This window comes from Myodes glareolus, chromosome 15 (genome assembly GCF_982192425.1).
Source record: "Myodes glareolus chromosome 15, mMyoGla1.1, whole genome shotgun sequence".
Taxonomy (NCBI): Eukaryota; Metazoa; Chordata; class Mammalia; order Rodentia; family Cricetidae; genus Myodes; species Myodes glareolus.
Window position 1 is genome coordinate 37,574,462 of NC_142040.1, and position 21,739 is coordinate 37,596,200.

Genomic DNA, 21,739 nt, shown 5'->3' on the forward strand with positions numbered 1-21,739 from the left:
GTCACTGAGAATGTGCTCTTGAAGGAGGGATAGGGACCTTTATTTCTTTTTTTTAATCTGTCTAGGTTTCTTATTTGATTGCTTTGTTCTATCATACTCCCCCCCATCATGATGCACAAACGAACCAAAGATTTCAGACAAATAGATTCAACTAACCATAAGCTGGAACCAAATTCGTAAGACAAACCAAACTTTCCTGTTGGTAAATCGATTTATCTCAGATTATGGGAACAGTGCTGATGACTCAGTTTCCCTTCTGGAATTAGATAATCGGACAAACTTAAAGGAGAAATGGCGCATTTGGCTCACAAATCCGGATGACAGTCCTTCCTGGTAGGGAACCCACAGAGGTGAGAGCATTGGATAACTGATCTCAGCAGCTGGATAACTGATCCACAGTCCGCGTCGGATTGCACACCTCAGACCTTGGACGGCCACATTCAACTTGTGCTCTCCTTTATATACGGCTTGGATCCTTTACTCCAAAAATGGTCCCGCCCACAATAACGATGGGTCTTCCCCCATCGGTTAACTCGAGATAATACCTCACAGACATTCTCAACGGTTCACCTTAATCCAGACAGTATCTATATGTATGCACAGAGTCCAGTCTCCTACGTGTCATGCTAACGATGCCATCACAACTGGAAAAGGGGAGTGCATGACAGTTATTATCTTCACATCGACTGTGTTTCAGCACAGCTGTGTGTGTACACGCTTTATTGTTAACCCGCTCCGGAGCTCAACACACGGTAGAGCAAAAGCGGCGCCAAGGCTTCCAGGTGAAAAGGTTTAGCTGTTCATAAACTAGACTGCACAGAATCAGTATCTATCTGCTTACGGGGATACATTTTAGAATAACTGGGACATTATCAAAGGGAACAGTGAGAGTTTGGATGGGATTCTTCACGAGGAATCTGGAAATGAATAGGAACACACACACATACACACACACACACAAATACAGTTTTATCTGGAGTTTAAGCAAAACAGTAATAATTTTGATGAGATTAAGCCACTTTATACTAGAGAAAAAGCTACCTTTAGAACCAAGTGTTTTATCCACATTCCTTGACTCTCTCTAGGATTGGCAGCTGAAAAGCTGAAGCTCTGAGCGATGATACTCAAACACCTGTAATTTCAGAGTACCACATGGTGGGGGTGGGGGCCTCTGCATAGTCATATTTTCCCCACTTAAGCCCGCGCAGCAGGTTTTAGGGGCTCAGTCAAGTGCTCCCTAGGCAATAGTGTGCTGAGTTGTAGGCCTCAATGGGCTTCCAGAAGTCCACTGGAAAGGTCCGGTAAGCAAGTCCTGAATTAAATATTTCTCTTATATATTACCTTGGTCATGGTGTTACATCATAGCAGTATTAACTAATGCAGCTGTTTTCTAACAGTTCTATAGTTTTCCTAGTTGAAGTAGATTGTAATCCATATCTGCATGTTTCCACATCTGGTATGAGGTAAAACCTTGCTATTTCTTTAGAGGATGGAAGGACTACCAGGCTCATCCATTAGAATAAATATCATGAAAAATATCATACCATGTAAAATCATTTACAGATTCAATTCTATCTCTGATAAATATTTCAGTAACTTTCTTCACAGAAATAGGAAAAAATCATTATGAAAGCCATGTGGAAGCACAAAAGAACCCAGACTTTCAAGGCAATGCCTAGTAAAATGGCAATGCTGAGGTCTCACCATACCTGATTTCAAATCGTACTAAAGGACATGGTAACAAAAATAGTATGGCACTGTCATAAAGCGGGATACATTGTTCCTAAGAACAGGTGGAAGACACAGGTACAAAGTCACACGGGCATAGTCTCCTGATTTTGACACAGGTGCCAAAAATCTAAGTCAGAGAAAAAGACAGCCTCTTCAATAAACTGCTAGCAGACATGGATAGTCACTTGTGAAAGAATGAGACTAAATCACTTAAGTATGTCTTGAGTATGTGTGCATTTGACTGTCCATGCATGCACATGTGTGTGCTGGTGTCCATGTGTCCACACGCAAGGGAAGGCCAGATGGCAGCATCAAGGGTTGTTCCTTCAGAGACACCATTTCTTTGTTTTGTGAGACTGCTTATCTCACTGGGACCCATGGCTCCTTGATTATGCTAGGCTGGCTGGACAGTGAGCCCCAGGCACCTTCTCTGGGGAGTGCACAGCTTCCCAGTGCTGGGGTTAAAAGCATATGCTACCACAGCCAGATAGTTTTCAAAATATGGGTTCTTAGCATTCAAGTTGGATCTTCATGATTGTGTAGCAAGCACTTGGGAAGCTGTGCTGTCATCCTGGTCACATCTCTCACTCTGTTAGTCTCGGCTTTCTGTAGAAACTTAACCCACAAAAAGAACATACGCTAAAAAGAGATTATTAGATTGACATACATCCTGTGGTCTAAGTGTCCAGTAGTGGCTTCCACCACGCTGGATTTTCACTCTAAAAATAAACACATCTTTTCTTATTTCAGGGAATATAGAGCAAGAGTGGAATTAGAGGCATTCACATCTTACTAATAGAGACGTCTTTATTCACCTGAATATGATTATTTTCATATTTCTCCTTTAAAACATGAGGGCGCAAGAAATTCCAGCAGTTTGCTAAATAGACAGGTGAGGTGGAGACTCCTGACAGGGAAGCAGCATTTGCTTGAATATCCCTGGCCCATTTTCCACCCTGTGGCTTTGAAAGCATTATGAAGCAAGGATTGCCTAATCTACAGCCACAGCTGGCCCATGTTGAGACCCCACAAGAGGCATCAACTTTGAACGTAGAAGGTAGGGATATCTGTAACCAGGTAACAGCTCTACATGCTCACTTCAGTCATCACAGCCTCATCTGAAAATTATCTCCATAGAATCAGCTATACTTAGCAGAATATAGAGCTAGCTGGTTTTACAGTTTTTTTTAAAAATCAGGCAAAATAAGCTACTATTATTTTTGATTTGGCTTCTCATTCATTGGGAATAAAGCCAAAATGGGTTAGTACTTGTAATCAAACACTTCCAATAATTGTTTTAAGCTTTCTCTTTCATCTAATGTACAATATAAACAGAAAACTCCAAAATTATATATATATATATATATATATATATATATATACATATATATATATATCTGATGCTTTAACACTTAAGAAAAAAAGATTTTGGCTAATTTTTTATTGCTGAAACTGGCTAACTGCCAACTATATTTTCATATGCAATATTGCTAAAGCAATGTAGTCTTTAATTTTCAACTTCTCTAAAGTTTATTCTTTTATGAAAGAATTTCAAGCAAATTGAGTTATATGATTTTCCTTGTTCAATGTGGAAAGTTGTGATTTGTTCATCAGACAATATGGTTATTACTAAAAGATTGCTGAAGTGAAATTCAACCATACAACAAATTGGCTTTAATCTTATATCCAAATAATTATTTTTTATTGAAACAATTTCTTACTCAAGGCCCCATAAAAATGACAAAAAAATCTCTAAAATATTGAGCACGGACTTGGAATGCAAGGAATAAGTTAAAAGAGGTAAGAAAATGATGAACCAAATACTGACGGAGGAGGATGAAATTACCCTGGAGAATGACGTAGGAAAAGGGAGATCTTTTCAGTGTTTTGGCTTAACTGGTGACATTGAAATAAATACTACTGCCAAGGAACTTTAAAAGTCAGTCACTATGAGCTGTCGAAGCTGGCTGGAAGTCCAAGATAAAATAATAATTATTAGTGATTCAATGTGGACAAGGAAAATATATAACTGACGATTTTGACTTAAAAGGTATTTTTCAAATTTATAGGTTGTAATATTGAGTGCTCTCTGACCACCAACTCTTACAGTGGAACAAAGCTGTTCATTCAATAAAAATAAACCCAGCATAGTTACAGGTTCTTGACTGAGGTCATCTGTTTTCCTCTTGATTGCTGTATCCTTGTAAAGTCACGCACATATAGCTTGCATTGTTGGAAAATCTTTAGTAATAGTATGGGAGAGAAATACTGTATTTGAAAACACTCCACGGCAGTCATTCAGAAATCAGATCCTCTTTGAGGCAGCTTCTAAGCATAATGAAACTGAAACTTAACAGCTCGAGCGTCAGTCCTTCGAAGAGTGGCTATAGGCCTTTTCCCATCAGATACGCAGCACACTACACCCTGAAATCCAGGGTGGACCGCAGCCCTGAGCACACGAAGTATATCTCTGTGCATCCCAGTGATGTTCCACACAAAATGTTCATGAACCATGAATATTAAAATATTTTCTGATTTTTTTTTGTCCAGGACCCCAAGGATCCTACCCATTCTTGTATCAGAACAGGTTAAAGCTGAAATTTTAAAACATTTTCAAACACTATTCATGCTATTTTTAGAATGTGAACCAGAATTATGCCAGGTATTGTCTAAGATTTTTAGATCTGACAAAACAACTCCCCCTTCCAGGGCAACTGCAGAATGCAAAATGTAAAATGTGCGAGTATATATATCTACATATCCTCCCTTGGGAGTGTGCACATGTGTGCACATGGATGCACGGATGCAAGGACAGAGGCTGAAGTGAAGTAAATGTCCTGCTCATCACCCTCCACGGTATTTTTAAGACAGACTCTCTCGCTGAACTCGGAGCTCATCGATGCACTGAGAACAGACATACACATCTCCTCTGTCCTGTATGACCATTGCACTCCCGGTGTTTGCTTGTCCCCTTCCCAAAAGTCCTGGGGTTACAGGTATATGTGCCGTCATGACCAGCTTTTCCTGTGCTTTCTGAGCACCTAAACTTAGCTCTTCATACTCTGGTTGCAGACATAACCATTTCTCCAGCAGTTTAATAACGTATTCTTTAAAAGCAGAAGTCTTTGGAGGCTAGGAAATAGGAAGCAATCCTAGCATCCAGAGGCTAAGGCAGGCGACAGAAAGCTAGAGGATAACCTGAGGTACAGAGCAAATGTGAGCTAGCCTGGGCTATATATCAAGAGCCTGTCTCAAAAGACAAATAGTCAAAGTAATTTTAAGGGTCATTTCCCTGAAATGTAAAATCATGCACAGGTGTAACACAAAGTGTTTATTAATCCACATCTCTAAAAATGATATAAAAACACAGAACTTAGAGATGACCTGGGCATTGTTATCTTATATAAATCTTCACAGAGGTGATTTAAATTTTATGAATTGCAAATGCAGTTTGGATTATCTCTCTGAGTTTGTATGTATTATTCATGTATGCAGAATACATACCACTGGGAAGAAAGGAAAATTTCCTAACTCAATGTAAATTAAACTCTCTTTGAAAGTTTCAAAAATAGTAATTATTGAATCAATGGTGATAAACTGTAGACTCTTTTGTGACAATTCCTATAAAACGTTTCTTAATAATGAAATTAAAAAATTGTCCTTGTTAAGATTGAGTACAGGATTCCTTACATGTGCTCTGATTCCAATTGTCATGTTTAAACATACAACAATGTCTAGGATTTTTTCACTCCTCAGAACAGGCTTTTGCATGTCCTTGACAAAATAATAATGATGATGGCAATAATAATAACTCAAAGACAAAGGCATGAGGCACCAAAAATAAAAAATAAAAAGGCATGTACATGTGAAAATTGATGAAGGACTGGAAACAAGTTTGGGATGCAGGATGCTATGCAGTGCTAAATGAGGCATGGTCTGAGCAGAATGAACTTGGACCTCCCTAATTCTCAGGAAACACCAGAACCGTTATGAATGTAAGTCTTCTGCCACCTTGCAACCTGTCTGCCTGCCTCATGTTACTCCCCCTGAGCTCTCCTAACTAGAAAAACTAAGGAATTTATTTCCAATCTCCTATTTCACAAATTCTGTTTTCACTTTTCTAGGACTGGTTTAGAGGGTGATCCATCTGTGGGGACAGGATAATAATAGTTGGTGGATTTTGGTCACTGACTACAGGTGGTGTTGACTTGGAATGAGCCTGCAGTAAAAGCAGAAGGAAGAAGGCGTGCACACAAGACAGCCCTGACTGTTGGGCTTTCTGAAAAAAGGAGACAAAATGGCTTTATTACTTAGGGATTCCAAAGCCCTCTATTCTCATCTGTCTCAAAGAACAAACTCTAGTTTTTTGAAGAAGATATTAGAACCCATGACTACCACGGCTTGCGTTTAACACCAAAGGTAGAAGAGAAAGCCTCTTTGTTTCTAGGTTGAAACATAGACTGGAATTTTCTCCCTGAGATCTTCCGCTTGTTTAGTCGCTTTTCTCACTAAGATGGGTTTCCTTGTGTCAGAAGCGCCCACAGCAGGTGGCAGAAAGCCCCTGGCTGGTGGCAGTATGCACCAGATGTCCATCTGAAGCAGACGTGACCAAAAGAACCTAAAAGAAAAACCAAAAGAAAACATTTGGGGAATGGAGGAGACACTGGTGAGAAGTTACTCACGTGAATTTTAAGAAATATGACCACCATCTTAGTCTATGAACAAGAGAATTTCATCTTCAGAGAAATTGTTTTACATAGATCTTTTTCTAATTAAATTGAACAAACCAATGACATGCCAATGCAATTGAACAGAGTAAACACCACGTAGAGCTTCATTCATCAAACAGAGTGTTGATCCTGACCATAGAGCCCTGACAGGTGGTTGGGCTGTGTCTCTAGTTGGTGAAAAGTCCTTCAGAGCAGGACATGACTGGTTCCTCAACGAGCTATGGAGGGAAGCGAGAGAACACACTCTCCCACTTCGGCACTAAGTCATTCACCACCCAGGAAGGTCCGTAAGAGGCTCTGGAGCTCATGTTTACCAACCGCTTTAATATTTTAGGATTAGAAAGGGCAGAACGGAAAGAGGAGGCTGAGCTGGAACTTGGAAGGCAGTCAGAAATCCAGCCCCACTAGTCTAACGGCTTGTTTTCAACATTTATTTAACCTCCTTCTCTATCAAGAAACTTGAGCCTGCTCCTAGGAAGTTTATACTGCAGGAAATGGAGAAAGTGTACATTGTTTTTCAGCTGTTTTGCTCAGGCTCCTGGATGGCAAGCGTGTGCGTTTTCTAATTCTGAAAGTTTGCTCAGTTCGTGGAGACGTTGCAGGTTTCAGCCCCATAGCCGACCAAGCCTGGGGAGCCTGCCCTGCTGCCGCGGCAGAAACACATTTCATGAGAGCCCTTGAATCATCTTAAATTTTGTCCTTGAAATAGTTATAAATGGACTTGGCCTCTGGCCAACACAGGCCAGCGAAGAGAACAGGCCAGGGGGAAATGTTTTTGTCCGTGCTGGAATGACCAGCTGTCACTGCGTGCCAACAAGCAGAGGGCACAGAATTGCCGGATCTGTGGGAATAAGCAAACAACCCTGTTTTCTCCACAGAAACTCGTTTCACCGTGCTGCATATTGACAATCGTGAGCTATATTTGCAAAGTGGTTTGTGTTCCAGCAAAGAATCCACTCGGGTAGGGGCAAATATTTACCCCACCAGGTCTCAGGAGCCACCCCACAGAGCTCACTCCTCACAGAAACTCAGGTTTCTGGGTTGAGCATTTGCTGGCACACACACAAAAAAATCCTGTAATTAATGTTTATTTCAAAGCCAGGGTGATATAAGTTACTAATTACACTGATACGAGAAAAGGTTTGGGCATTCCGACGTGAGGGGAAGTAAGGGTTATAGGCGTAACTTTTAAATATGTAATACATGGGGTTGTTTAAGTTAGCCTGATCCGACCCTGCATTAGCTTTGATCCAGTCTGGTCTTTAGTTGATCTGTGTTTAAAACAGCTTCCTAACAGTTAAGAAAACTGCTGGCTTTAGTCCTGAATACTAAGGATGTCAACTTAAGTACTGTGTAACTAATTCAATATCATTTCAGGGCTGCATTAAAATCACTTTATAGTCCATGTTAACATTTGGGACCTTGATACATAGGGGCAGTTAAAGTATGTAGTAAAGCAAGTACACTTTTTAAAATTTAAAGAAATGAATAGAGGAATATCTTCTTTCTCCCTCTAAGTTTTAAAAAGAAACTGTCTTATTAGTTATGTTGTTTCCATATTACATGACATATATTTTTATGTTTATATCTATTTTACTGTTTATAGCAGTCTAGAAAATAGTAAGGACTGGTGTATGTACATAAATATATATATCGTGCATATCAATATTCAAGTATGTGCAAGGGTGATTATTTTTAACAGTTTTTAAATGGAGAGTCTAGACCATTTGTTTCATAGACAGTTCTCATAGTGCTCATTCCACACTTGCTATGTCCTAGTCTCTCTTCCAAGCACGCGCCACAGACTGACCTATTTAATTCTAAGTCAAACCTAATGGATCAGTGATTCTCAACTTGTGGGTTGCAACCACTTTCTGAACAGAGATATTTACATTCTGGAAACATTACGGGAAATACAGATATTTACATTATGGTTATAAAGTATCAACATTACAGTTATGAAGCAGCAACAGAAATAATTTCATAGCTGGGAGTCATCACAGCATGAGGAAATGTATTGAAATGGCCACAGCATTAGGAAGGCTGAGAACCATTGTGATAGGTGGGTATTTTTGGTATATATCTACTTTACTTGATGGAGGCACTGAAGCACAGAGTGTTTAATAATTGACCAGATTTCACATTCTACTAAGTGGCATAACTGAGGTTAAAGCCCTGAGTGTCTTCATAAAGAATCTTTGCTCTTGGCTCCTTTGCTAACCTAGCAGTCAAAAGGGGAAGTCTCTCCCAGATTTAGAATGAAGCCACACCCCTTCAGGTCTCTCCTCTACCACCTTGTTAAGCTTGCTTCTTGTTGACTGGTGCTGCAATACAATTATGATTGATGTTCATTATGGTGAACTCACAGGAAAACCCTGAGTTCCATTTTAGCTATTAATGACTGTATAGAATTTAACACGATCTTCGTAGTTGAGAGGGTAACAGTGGACATAATAGAATTAGCCTTTTAAAATATGCTGTTAACTCAAGCTCCCTGCTCCAACTTGCAACATTAAAGAACGACAGAGGAGTTCGGAAGCTTGCTCTCAGATGATTACTTTTGGCTTAATGAAAATACCAGAGCTGGAAGGGAGGACTTGAGGGGGTGCAGTCATTCAGAGCATGTGCTGCCCTTGCAAAAGACCTGAGTTCAGCTCCCAGCATTCACATGGTAGCTCACAAGCATCTGTGACTCCAGTTCAGGGGGATTTGATGCTCTCTCCTGGCCTCCCTGATTGCCAGATTCTCCTCTCTCTCTCTCTCTCTCTCTCTCTCTCTCTCTCTCTCTCTCTCTCTCTCTCTCTATCAGTGTGTTCACTCTCTTGATAAGGAATATTATTGGCCTGGGTAATACTACAAGTTTATTGTTTAAACCATATACGCAAGCATTGCGACATCTCTCAAGCCTTCCCCTCAAAGCCGTTTCCAGCTTGAAAGTAGGAGGGGAGAGTGAGGGAAGACTGAGAACTGGGAAGGAGAAAGTCTAAGAACAGTGTGAAAGAATACTTTGTTTACTTGTTTGTTCTCCTTCTAACCTCCAGCGGTCTGGTGACCGAGACCTCTAACACTCTCATTTGTGGTCTTGAAGTACTTTAGACACTTGTCTATTACACTGGGTCTTAGTTCCTTTTTGGCACATGTCACACAACACAGCATGGGGCTAAAATTCTATCCATCCACCCAGTTTGTCTATGGAAACACAATCCTCATTTAACAAGAGAAATATCTATATTTGGGGCTTATATTCTAAATTTTGATTATGATCATGATGAATTCAAGCATTTCAAAAAGTACAGGGACATGCTATCTGCGGCATGGGGAAGGATACTTTCACGGGTAATGGTTATTTTCCTTTTGAGTATTAGGCAGACATCTAGTCCACAGTGTTCAACTCATGGCCATGGGGCTGAGGCCTCACTCAGCTCAAGTTTGTAAGAAATATAACTCCTTCTTTTTGAGGACTTGAGTTGTGTTCTTGGTTTGTTTGCTGTTTGTTTTGCAGCCATAATCCTACCAGACTAACAGGACTTTTAGACCACACTCCCTTCAAGAATGTTATCATCCTTCATTCCCACTCTCTTCCAGTCAGCTTTGATGTAGAAGACAGTCTTTTCACATTGAGGTCTTCCCTGTTGGTGGAGATAAGAGAGAGCCAAGCTCACATTGCCACCATCTTGGGTTCTCCAAAGGATACAGAGAAGCATCTTTTGACGCATGGAGATTAGCACTATTTCTTTGAAGGAAGCCATTCTTACCACACTTGCAACCCCACTTTCCAATCTTTTCTAGTCATTTTAACCTCTTAGCAATGCATTGTATGTGTCTGTAAAGGTTTGGGCTTTTGCAATGCAAAAGTCACTTCTAGCTTTAGTTGCAAGGGTGAGGAAACATCTAGGAGTGAAGGGGGAAAGTCTGTGAAAAAATATGGAGTAGTAGTTCAAAACATGGCTCTGGTTTATATACTGATAGGCAGTGGAGCGCGTTCCATGTGGACAGACTCTGAATCCAGGCCTTAGCAACCTACTTGCAGTTGCTCACCTACAAACCGAGTCACCTTGAGTATATTTCTGAGTCTGTGTCCGTATTATAAACTGTGGGTGATGCCAAGGAGATCATGAGATTCTTACAACCATCATGTATTGTTTATTAGACTTCGGACACAAATAAATCCCATGGTTCAATTAATTACTGCTATTATGACTATGATCAAAAGTCATGTTGGTCATTTAATCTTCATAGCTAAGACAGAGGAAAACCTCAGCTTCTCTTTAATCATTACCCGAGTTTGTCTTACTTCTTTTTACCATTTTGAAATCAGTGTGCAAGTGGAATGTGATGCGTTCTCAGACTCGAGAAGGATTTACTTCAGTTTCAGGAAATAGCTGAGGGCTTTCAGTTAAAAGCTCAAGGCTATTACATTAGAAAATGCTTTTTCTCTTAGCAAAGGCAGCAGAGAACATTCTCATTATTTCTCATGAGGAGTTGTAGTATCCTGAAAGCAATTCTTTGGGAAATAAGAAAAGTCCTCCACAGTAACTTTATAATCATATGCACATTCAGAGATTTATTTGCAGGGACAATAGCATGGACACATCAAGCTCTATTAATGGGCTGGCCAAGAGCAACACACTGTATTCATTGACTTTCCGCCATCCTAATTCAAATATTACCACTTTGCCATTTTCCTTGTAGGAAAAGCAATTCTCCATTAGAAGGGTGATTTTTGATTCATAGCTTTCAATCAAATATTTATGTAGCTTTCATATTACCCATTTAATTTTTACAGCATTATGGGGAAATAATGGTCACGTTAAAAGAAAGGCAGAAGAGCAGGAAATGATTTATTACCAATCAGAATGTTGCAAATCACTACCATAAAAAAAAACCCACAGTTTGATGACATGAACTGGCTAGTCCCAAGCAGCGACTAGTTCATTAAAACTCGAGATTAATCCAGCTTCAAGGGAGAACACCGTAAAGCAGCTGCTTCTCCCAAAGTTCTTCTTTAGCTTCCGATCATATCTAATTTCACCATGATTGGCCTCTTGCTACACACAGCCAGGCTGTCTGCCATGGGCAATTCCAACACCCTTCCCAATTTTTTATCAGTAGTCAGAAGGATTCAAACAAAATGCCTGTGATTTTTGGTGGCTCCCCACTCTAACAGCAAGAACCAGAGACTGTGCTACGCTCCACAACGCCCCAGCCTCAGACAGACCTGCCACTCATCAGAGTCACCCTTTGCACAAACAGCAGCCCCTCCTCGGAAGGATGCCTTTGGCCTTGGAGAACTCTCAGCTGGGTGATCTTTCTCATAGGCTTGCATACTGTGTTTTTTCCTTTGTCTTATCTTTAGATCAAAGTAACCTTTGCAATTAGGTCTTTCCCACCCCATAAATGTCTAATCGTCCCAGTCACTCTCCTTTTCTATTTTCCATTAATTCAGTTCTCCTCTTGGCACTTAATGTAATCAATAGACTTTGTATGATAAAGGTACCTCCACAAAAGTGAGGGCTATTTCTCCATACTGTTCATTGCGAAATCCCTAGTACCAGGTATGCATTAAGAACTCAACAAAGCATAGTCTCATGAGTGAATGCTCATTCCAAGTTTGGGAATGTGCTAAGTCCCCTTGAGGGAGTCAATTTTATTTAAATAAAATTAAATAAATTTTATTTAATTTGACTACAGTTCTAAGAACTGATTTATATTTTATTAGGATGATTCTGACTGGTAGCGATAAGTCATTGGCAAATAAGTTGACAGAGTAACAGTGGAGGGGTGGTGAGAAATACTCAAATGTGTAGTAAGAAACCTCAACAAAATGAAAACAATGAACTAGAGTTAGAAGAGATAGGGGACCGAGCAAGCTCCATGGCTCTTGAGTAGCAGGAACTGGGTTTAGATGACAAGGTTCATTCTTATGTTTTTAGCTTTACTGTACCTACATTGCAGACTCTCAAAGAGCCAGTGAAGCTTCAGAGTGACTCTTGCCCCGAGCAAACTGTCAGTTCAACTCCTGATTCTTAGAAAGAAGTGGTTTATACATATATAATCAGAAGTTGTGACCTTAATGAGATATTGTAACATGCAAGACATCATTAGGTAGTGTAGTTGGTTGGTGTAATTTTAACTACCCAGGAACCAACTACTGTGTGTGTGTGTGTGTGTGTGTGTGTGTGTGTGTGTGTGTGTGTGTATTTAAGATAGGTAGGTAGATAGATAGATAAATAGATAGATAGATAGATAGATAGATAGATAGATAGATAGACAGACAGACAATAGGTTACAGATACATGATAGATAAAAGTCTAATAACTTGTCTATGTCTATTACATGCATGAAAAACGTGAATTATGATTTTATTTGTTTTCTTTTGCTAGACACACAAATGAAAATATTAAGAAATACATCTTGTTTTCTGCCTAAGCTAAATTTTGAAAGAAATAAAGGGGGAAATAACAAAGGAGAAATCACAGACAAATTATAAATACCACACTGAAGGTTGTGTGAATTTCATAAATAATTTCTTTAAGTTCCATAAAATTCTGAGGAATGTGACATTCTTGGATTTGGTGTGTAATTAATTTGACAACCTGAGCCAATCCTTTGAGTTGCCCTGGAAACCAATTTTGGTAACATAAAGAAGTGCTAGTTGTTAATTGGTATTCAGAGTTAGTAGCTGGTGTCTTTGCTTCTGTCTCCATGGTAACCTAGCTGTCACGTTTTCATCCCTAACACAGTGCATGTGTCTTAACGCACATGTTTGTAGTCTCTGGCACAATATCTTCTTATTATCTGTGAATGTGATCATTTGGGGGATGTTAGGATTATTGTTGAAAAGTGGTTGCTCCAGGAAATCTATTTCATTATCATTTCTCTGTCCTCTACGTGTGGCAAGAATTCATAGCATTCATTTTGCAAGATGTATGCATTTGTGTTTACTGGTTGTCTACACAGAGTTAATTCTCTCTCTCTCTCTCTCTCTCTCTCTCTCTCCCTCTCTCTCTCTGTGTGTGTGTGCGACAGAGAGAGAGAGAGAGAGAGAGAGAGAGAGAGAGAGAGAGAGAGAGAGATCTGCGTGTTTAAATATAAAAATAGGGTAAAGATGCATAAATTAGGAGTGGTTTCTCAAGGCTGTTTATCTGAGAGCTGAGGTAATAAATATTTATTTGAGGAATGGATGTCAAATTAGCAATTTCTTCTTTGTCAAAATGCAAGTCCCCACTATTTTAAATTATATTTTCTCATTTTTCTATTTTATAAATTGCAATTTGCTTTTAATATTCTATATTTTCACCAATCTTTTCTTGATCCTTGAATGTATAAGCAGTTAGCTAGCTAGTCGGTTAGTCTGTAGCATTATGCTAGAGACAAGTGGAATTGTTTGGATGATGTATAACAACCCCCTTTCAGACCCACATCCATATTTAAACAAATTCAACTTTATCTGTCAACATGAGGTTTAATGTCTGGACTTCCCATGTACTAGTTTTCTGACCACTAGGAGAAGACAAAATTTATTAGCAAAATTTTTAAAAAAAAAAATTAAAAAACCATTATGCTCAATTTTCAGAGCCAACCAACTGTATAGGAAATCACCAAAGTTTATCTGTTTTCACCACGTAAATGTACTTAACATGACTGGTTTCAAGCTTGCTTTATGAAACTATATAGAGACATTGGTGATCAATGTTCACAAACTAACTCCAAATCACTGCCACTCATTTTCAAAGCTTGTTGTGAAGCTTTGATAAGCTTGCTCGAATAAAATGCTAACCCCAAAGATGTTAATTCTTTGTCTTCTCAATTAATGTCATCACTTCTGTTATTAAAAAAGATAATATTTTTATAGAGCTCACGTACTAAGCAATACATGCATTTACTTTTCTGTTTTTTTAATGTATCTCTTGATGGACCCCATATCCAATAGCTACTTTTTATCATAAATTTGCACATGTGGTGGTGTCAAAATCCACCCACGACTCTTGGATACTCCTCTGTTCATACTGTGGATTCCATTTCTGTTCCTTCGGATTGTGGGTTGTACCAATGACTTGTTTCGATGAGTAGTCTGTGGGCAGAAATGATCAATTCTAAAACTGTATCTCTTAAAAGTATTTTTATTTTGTCCTTGGTCTTTCAGAAATTTGACTTTTGAAGAAAGAAGCCATCAAAACAGTTGGCAGCTTGACTATGCCTTTTGCTCCATGGGTAGGTCGATGTGGACCGGAACAGAGTTCTCCGGGCAACAGTCATGTTAGTGAGCAATCTTGGAACTGATTGTGACCCAAAGCAAGCCTTTAGCTGTATGATGTTATAGTTGGCATATTGACTATAAGTTCACCAATCGCTCTAGTCCCAAAGCACCAGCTAAACTGTTAACGAACACTTAGCCCACGGAAATAGGAGGAATATTAATGCTTAATGTTTTAATCCACTGCATTCTGGAATTATTTGTCATAGAGCAACAAATAATGCAGCATATTTCATATGAGACCAAGAGCAAAAGTGGTTCATTAGCATTAGGGTTTAATTATGGAATAGAGAGAGCATATAGAACACATTAATATTCCTAAGCATTGACAAAGTGCTTGTATGCTACTGAGAGGAAGCTGTCATTTGAATTCACTATTAATGACATATTTACTGGGCATTAATGGCTTATCACCGTCAAGGAGTTTCTGTGGTGCATAGGTATTTGAAGTCATTTTCTGTTAATGAGCCACTTTATCAGCCTTGATCTGTGCTGTCTGTGGGAAGATGGGCTTATGTGTAACCCAAAGGTCAACTTGATTAGATTCCTGGAAGTGTGTGAGGTTAATTAACAGTGTGAAATCTGTCCAGATTCCTGAATCTCTGGCATTAAACTCAAGAGCCTTTGCTTGTGGTCTTGGATGAAAGAAAATGATGGTTTTATTTAAAGGCAGTAAATCCTCTATTGGTTTTCAATAAATATTTAAATAGAGATGTCATTGATAATGCTTTTTTTTAAAAAAAAAAATCTAAGGCTTTAAATGGGTCTTTCTTTTTCATAGGGAGACCTCTTAAAGAAGCAGATAAATTATTTAAACAATGAAGAATATTTAGCCTAGATTTTACCTTGAATTTTATACCTTAAACTACAAATTATTTGGCTCAGTGGAACCAGAGATATAGCAAGTCCCAGTATGGTTACTGAGTGGTAATAATACGTCTTAAGAATCCATATTTTAACCTGATAACACATAGCAGCACAGTAGTGGTCCTTAGTAATGCTAAATACTGACAATGTGGAGAAAAATCTGAAATAAGTCTTAATTATCTAAGTAAAATGTGTTAAAATTGCAAATCACACTTGCAAACACAAGGTGTGAATACATGGAGACTTGCTAGAGCAAAAAAGAAAAAAGAATGAAAGAAATATGAGTTTCCCATGTCTTTAGGTCAAAGATGCTACACAGATTCTATATAAGATGAAAAGATGAGTCCAGGTGAATCAAAACGAAAATTTCATTAACACACTGAGCTATTTATAGCTCCCAGCAATAAACGGTCTTCATTCCCTTTTATTTCTATTTTCCTAGGAAGAAGCTTTGGTTTTGCTTTGCTTTTTAACCAAAGAAGAGGATGATCTGATTATATGGTTACTATATTTAATGTTTATCTTTTTGATACATTTCTCCCATAATTTCTATTTTGAAGCTAACTGATTCAAAAGAAATTATTGCTAATGGAACCAGCTATTTTCTTACATTCATGACAACAAAAGGCCCTATGAAAAAGTTATTTCCATTCAAGCATCTATTTTATGAACGCCTGAGGGCAAATTGATGACCAATGATTTCTTAATTATCATTATTGTGCATTTTAAATGAATTGGCCTGTTAGTAGAATTGAGTGATAGATGCATGAAGGGGCAAGTGTATTCTGACATCTGTAAGATTAAGGTATTTAAAGTGACAAGATCAGTACTGGCTTCTATCTTGACTTTGGACTTTGGATAAAGCCATTGCCTTCCCAGAAATCAGTCTCAGGGGATGACAGGCATGACTTAGAAGAGTGTATTAAGAAACTAATGGTGCCTTGATGGACAGGCACGGTGATGGGACACAGAGAAAGTCATTAGTTTCTCTCCTGGGATTTGACATGGTGGGGGGGGCTCCGAAGGGGTGAATCACTGTTAGGAACTCAAACTGGGAGAAAGTTTCTATAGGAGGTGATATTCAAGCTAGGACAGGAATATTGAATTTTCCAGTCTGTTCCTTAGGAGGGGATATATAAGGAAGAATGGCAACATGAGATCAAACGGCTCAGGTCAATGGATCACCGTGACCAAGCAGTTAAGAGGTGTCTATAGGTGATTTAGAGGATCCGGTAAAAGCATGAAGAGGGTTAGTAGAATATGGTCTTTGAAGGTGTGAGATGAGTTTATAGAGACATGATATGCATCAATAATATTTTGGATTTGAATTTTTATATCACATATGAAGGCTATTGAAGACTTAAGTCATAGAGTGGTATGACTATATATATGACATATATACATATATACATATATACATATAATATATATATATATATATATATATATATATATATATATATATATATATTACCACCTCTGCAGAAGCTAAATGTGGAAGGTGGGGCACACTACAGCCATAGCCACGCTCTCTGGAATGACATATAGAAAACAATTATACTAGTTTTTGATATGCTAATTCTCAAGTGTAGGCAGCAGAAAGCATGATTGCTGTAGCAGCTAAGTGAAAAAGCCATCTTTCATAGGCTCGTGCATTTGAATGCTCGGTCATGGTTGGTAGTGCTACTTGGGCAGGTTACGGAACTTTTAGATCATGGAAACTTGCAAGAGAAAATGGGAACAGGTTTTGAGTTTATAGCCACACCCCACTTCCAGCGTACTTTCTCTTCATCCTGTGTGCCACTGAGATGTCATCTCTCAGTGTCCTGCTCTTGTCACCATGTCTTCCCACCGTTATGAACATCAGGCACCCTGGAAGTGTGAGCCGGAATAAGCTCTTCTTCAGTTGTTTTTGTTTATGCTATTTCAACATAGGAACAGAAATGTCATTGATAAAAGCATAAAGATGATCTATTATAGAAGTAATAGATGAGTGGTTTTTTTTTCTGGATACATTCCAAATTACTCTAGAAGGTACTGTCTCCAAGTTTGGGTCCTGCATATCCTGGGAATATTTAGCTGTGGTAGGGAGGCAGGACCATATGGTAAGAGAAGGATTGTGGTTCTGAGAGAGAGAACTGGGGTTCCTAGAGGAGGGAGATCTGTTGTAATCTGTAACAACAGCTCAGAGGTTCCATTCAGTGGGACGTAGGTACATGAAGCATGTTTAATTGGGGTGTGTTGTTCAAGCTTTATGGGTCAGACTTTGTGATAACATGGTATCTGTGATACCGTCTGTCTTCAAATATTTGATGATATAGTAGCCTTGGTAATAATATTTAGTCTTTCATTTAAGGTAAAAGAAAATGTCATTTAGGAATCTAGAAAGAGGCAGTTTTTTTTTTCCAGGAAGGTTTTGGTCTGTGGCTAAAAAATAAAATCAATAATCTTTCTTTACTTTTTGTCTGAGAGTAAAGTGGCCTCTGTATACCTAAAAGTGTAAATACTAGGTAGCAGGGAAAGCCACAAGAGAAATACAATGATAAAACTTATTTTTATAAATCTCTAATTTTTTGTATAGTTTTATCTACATGGATATAAAGCATGTATAGACATTTAATTGGCATCAGTTCAAAGCTGTCATGTCACTGCTGTGTTTCTACAGCAACAGCGGCTTCATCTGAACAGGTCTGTTGTTCATTTTGCCTTCTGAACTCCACTAAGATATTTAGTAATATGTGACTTTCTCAACAGAAATTTGTGAGATTTTGAGTGCAGGCTATTAATAATTTTTTGTATTAGTTTCTCTTGCTTGCACAAAAAATTTTTTTCTCTGGCTTGCTCTAATAAATTTTGATTCGCACCTATCCCATGCCTCTATCTGGAATACTAGAGTTATCCCATATGAAGGAAAGTAAAAATGCCATGACTTGGATAGGAAGGGCTCCGAGCTCATAGGGGGAAGCCTTGGCTCCCAGCTAGTGATTATGGTTGGACCGTAAGGGAACTGGCTTTTTTTAATGGGTTAATTCCTCAGTCCATACTGACTAGCTATTAGGATATAGGGCCTGATTGAGAGAAGGAGGTCTATGGAGGTGCAGTTTTGGAGACTATATCTTGACAGGCCCACCTTTTCTCACTCTTTTTTTTTTTTATCTGGGACCTCAAGGAAGACACACCAGACCTTCAGGAAGTCAGAGATCCTGCTAGGGAAAGTGGTGTGTCCTGAGCCCTCATCGCCAGACAGGAGGAAGCAGCGTTTTTAGAGCGACCACACTTTCAAACATAAATGGAAAGGAATGGATTGCTCAGGCTAGCCAGTGAATAGCCAGATATGATGGTAATTTCTGCCCACAAGTTTGCAGCCAGCCAAGCGGCATAGTGAGACCTATCTCAGCAACCACAGCAAAGAATCCCATGCGTAATTTGAAGCAATAACAAAAATGACACTTCAAGGGGAATGAGTGAATCTTTCTGGCCTGATTTAAAACAATTCTCAACCAGAGTGTTTTGTGCCTAGGGGACAGCTGGCAGTATCCAAAAGTGTTTTAAATTCTCTGTCTTCTGAGCAGTGCAGTACCAGGCAGCTTCCACTAGGGCAGGGGCCATGGATTCTCCACACATCTGAAGGCACAAAGGCTTCAGCTTTTGAGACAGCCAGATCTGACTTGTTATAGGTTCAAAACTGAAAAATACTTGCTGAAAGCATTCCTAAACATTCCGAGAAGTTATTCCAAATTACGTGTGTTTCGGAATCCCACCATGTTATCTGGATTTTTCTGATAAATTCTGATGAATACAGTCACACGCACTAAGGCAATGATTCTTAACTCTCCCAGTGCTGTGACCCTTTAATATAGTTCCTCAGGTTGTGGTGACCCCTGCAACCAGAAAATTATCTTCTTGCTACTTCATACCTATAATTTTGCTACTACTATGAATCCTAATGTAAATATCTGTTATGCAGGATATCTGATATGTGACCCCAAAAGGGTCATGGCCCACAGGCTGCACTAAGGTGCCACTTGGTGTTCAGATTTAAGTCCTTATTTACCTATTGATACATTGCCTTGGGGAACAGTTGATAGCTAATGACCAAGTTCATTCTGAGGGCAGTAAAAATTTAAAAACGACAAATTGAAGAAATATCACTAAAAATGACTAAACTGCAAGGTGGGAGAGGGAGTATTGTTTAAAACTATCCACAAGGGGAAGGGACCGGAACATAGACACATACAGGAGAAGTAAAGAAGATATTTAGAATAATTCTGTGTCGCACAGAGGGCTTTACTTAAAACAAAAATCTATTTAAAGTCCTTTCAAGGACCCAAACAAATGTTTCATCAGCTTCTGCTGTGTTTTCCATCACACAAATAAGCTGGGGTTCCTAGGAACAGCTGCATTGCCAATTCTCTGTGAAGGTTAGACAGGCTTAGGTCCTTTTCTGTAACATGAAGAGGTCGGGCCTGCTTGTTCGTGGGTTTTTCTGTCCTCCCACCAGGTTCCCACAATTATTTAGTCCTAGAGAAAATCACCCACACAGGACTCCGTAAGTTATAAAGCTGATTGGCCCTTTAAGTCAGGCTTCTTACTGGCTAACTCTTACATCTTGATTAACCCATTTATCTGATCTATTTTAGCCATGTGGCTCTGTACCTTTTTCAGTGGGGCAGCTCACATCCTGCTGCTTTGGTGGCCTGGGCAGGACTGGGAGAATCAACTTCCTCCTCCCCAGAATTCTCCTGCTCTCCTTGCATCATTTCCACTTCCTGTCTGGTTTTCCCACCTACACCTCCTGCCTGGCCAATCAGCGTTTATTTAAAACATGATTGACAGGATACAGACAATTCTCCCACATCACTTTGCTTTTAAAGCAATCTGCCAATGGATTTTTCTAGAACCTTTCAGAAAACTTCCTACTTTATGTAACATGTTTTATGAACTTGATCAAAATTTACCTTAGTCACAGACTCTTCCTTGTGGTATAGTATCAATTGTGCATTTTAACACGGTGATAACACTGACACTTGCACATTCAAGTTGAAGAAAACCTCCCTGTGCTTTTGATAGTAATTTTTATTTTATTTTTTTAAATGGTGTTTTGCCTGCATGTATGTCTGTGTGAGGGTGTAAGATCTAGGAATTATAGACAGTTGTGAGTTGCCATGTTGGTGCTGGGAATTGAACCTGGGTCCTCTAGAAGAGCAGCCAGTGCTCTTTTAACTGCTGAGCCTTATTTCCAGCTGCTTTTGATGATATCATTGTGTGCTTTTCACGTGAATTCTATCTTTTATTGAGGATGTTGTAGCTCGAAAAGAAAGGGCATGAGAAGATAATTAAAGCTTGTGCTTGTCAGAGGTTGACTGCTAAAGTTGGATAGACTTGGCTATGTAAAATGTAAGTCCTTGGCCTTAATTCTGATGTGTGGTACTAACACGTTTTGGAGGGGGAGGAGGAGACAGAAGAATAAAAAGGTAGATGTTAGTGCTTGATTATGAATGAGCACAACAAATTTATCCTCACGCAGTTTTATGACAATTAAACGCTATTGGAAGGTTAAACTCAAATTATCTACACAATTTTAAACCAATTTTACTATTATTTATGTTTCTGAGCATGGTGGGGAGCACTTGAGTACTACAATATGATTATTGGGGGGCCAAAGGACAACCTAGGCCCCAGGATTTGAACTCAGGCCATGAAGTTTGTGAACAAGCACGTTCCGCTGCTGAACAATCTCACCAAACTGGATTCATTTGGTTAAGTTTTCTTCTTTAAGAACTTTCATCCAAGTACCACATTCTCCAATTCCCCAATTTGAGGGGGAAATATATATACTTTTTAATATAGACTTTTCTTAATATAAAGCATTAAATGTTTGGCTATGTTTCAGCTTTCTAGGAAATAAAATTGATTATAAAGATATGATGACAAATCAAGAATAGTTAAAGTCACATTGTCATTGAGCTTTCCGCTGTCCTCAACAGACTCTAACTCTTGCAAAGGACAGCAGGCTTCCCCAGTGGCCATGCTGACCTCTGATGGAGTTTGTTCCCACCCTTGGATGGGAGACAGTTTGATCCTTTCTCTCACATTTACCCCATCTATCCATTATTTCTATCCCAAACTTAAAATATCAAAGGCACTTTTGGGG

At 39.0% G+C, this 21,739-nt stretch overlaps 1 long non-coding RNA gene across 1 annotated transcript in view; it reads left to right on the forward strand.

Moving 5' to 3' along the window:
* Positions 1-396: 396 nt before the first annotated feature.
* The window catches only part of LOC125406052 (uncharacterized), a 41,532-nt gene continuing 20,189 nt past the window's right edge, over positions 397-21,739 (forward strand). The window contains exons 1-2 of the long non-coding RNA XR_007233775.3: positions 397-782; positions 14,608-14,675. This is a non-coding gene — a long non-coding RNA (uncharacterized LOC125406052). The remainder of the gene's footprint in view (positions 783-14,607; positions 14,676-21,739) is intronic.